The sequence below is a fragment of the Poecilia reticulata genome, linkage group LG17, assembly GCF_000633615.1.
Source record: "Poecilia reticulata strain Guanapo linkage group LG17, Guppy_female_1.0+MT, whole genome shotgun sequence".
NCBI lineage: Eukaryota > Metazoa > Chordata > Actinopteri > Cyprinodontiformes > Poeciliidae > Poecilia > Poecilia reticulata.
Window position 1 is genome coordinate 4,361,039 of NC_024347.1, and position 1,887 is coordinate 4,362,925.

Consider the following 1,887-nt stretch of genomic DNA (forward strand, 5'->3'; position numbering starts at 1 on the left):
CCTCCTCCTCCTCTGATGTCATGTGAAGTTTAGAAGGGGATGATGGATGTTTTCACAGCAAATGAGAGAGGGGCGAATCCAACTTGAGAAAGCGAGCAGCAAAGACACACACGCTTTACGTTAGTGTGTTTCTGTTCCTTTTAGTAATCGGATTATGGTTGTTTACATTGTTTCCACTCACTTGATGTTCCTTTTGTCAAATTCCATCCAGTAGACATGGGCATATCGATCCAAAATATCAATAACATTGATACTAAGTCGATATCAGTATTGTCACTATGGTTTCAGATACAATCTTGAAATTGTATTTAATTGGGGCCTGCCATAGCAATGGTATAAGTCATAAAAACTAAAATAAAACTAAGCAACATTTAACTAATAATAATAATAACTAATAAAAACTAGCAAACACACTTTAAAAGTAAACTGAGTTAGACAAACAAAAATTCACTACACAATAAAACAAAAACTATAATGAAAAAACCCAAACTATTCTGAACTTGGCGTCTGAGTGTTTTTACTGTAACATCTCTCTGTGACCTGCGGAGGTTAATGCTCCATTTCCGTCTTTCACACACATACACACACTCACCTGTCAGCTTCATTCATGAGTCTCTCTCTCCCTCAGTCGTCTTTCTCACTCCTCCCTTACAAATCTGTTTCCTATCAGCTCTAATCCAATTCCGGCTTCATTCCAGAGATCCAGTAGCTCCGGCCTACTGTTGGGAGGGATTGTGTGTGTGTAAACACGCGCATGTGTGCGTGTGTGTGTGTGTGTGTGTGTGTGTGTGTGTGTGCGTGCGCGTGCCTGTGTGTGCGTGCGCGTGCGTGCGTTTGCATGTGTTTTGGATGGTAGAACGCTTCTCTTGTGTTTACGGATTATGAAAGATGTCTGTGTCTCTCGCAGCAGTCCAAGAACTGTTGGCAGCTGTGTTTGTTTGGTTGTGGAGACAATATGCGTGCTGGAGGAAAAAAACAAAAACAGAACAACCCCTCAGCTAAACGCTGCGGATGGAGGAGGAAGGCTCAGGCTTTGAAGATGCGGGGGGATTCTCTGCGTGGGGGCATTTTCCAATCCAGCATGTGGGAGAACGGTGGTTCTGATCAGCATTGTGGCAGTGCATGCATAATTCAGAGAGGAGAGAGAGAGAGAGAGAGAGAGAGAGAGAGATAGGAGCGCAGTTATTTAAAGCACTAATGAAAGAAATTATTCTGGCTTATCATTCCTAAGTAGTGACTTGTCCTTTCTTTGGAAATCGTAAACAATTTAGTAGTTGTCTGAAGAAAAAACAATTGCTTTTCACAATAAGAACTCAAGTGTCGGACTGATAAAGAAAGAAATCTTTTTCAATGAGCTCCTCCTTGTGGTTAAAGTACTTTACTACCTAAACGTCGACAATAGACATGAAAGGGGCAGTATTATGTATTTCACAAGTACATGCTGCTATACAGTGCTATTATATACAATAATCAAGTAACTATGTCACCTTCGGTTGTTATACGAATGTTTCAAATGTCAAATTTGGCCTATAAGAAATTTTACTCCACGATTTAACGCCTTGAAATTGAGCCTCTGTCTCTCTCCTGCTCTTTTTTAACCTCTGCCTTCAGGAAGTCGTCACAACATGGTTCCATTAACTGTTTAACAACGTTTTTACCAGTGTTGCACTGAGAAGTGTAGCTCCTATAACGAGCTCAGCAGATACGCAGTTCCACAAGGTGTTTGCTAATTACGGCTGGCTAGTCTGAAGGAGCTGAGTGGGGATATAGGGGGAGGATGAGTTCTGTGAAGCAGAAACTCGTGTACAAGCGGCCGAAATGTGTTTCCTCCGCAGGGTGGCTGGGCTCTCCCTTAGAGATAGGGTGAGAAGCTCGGTCATCCGGGAG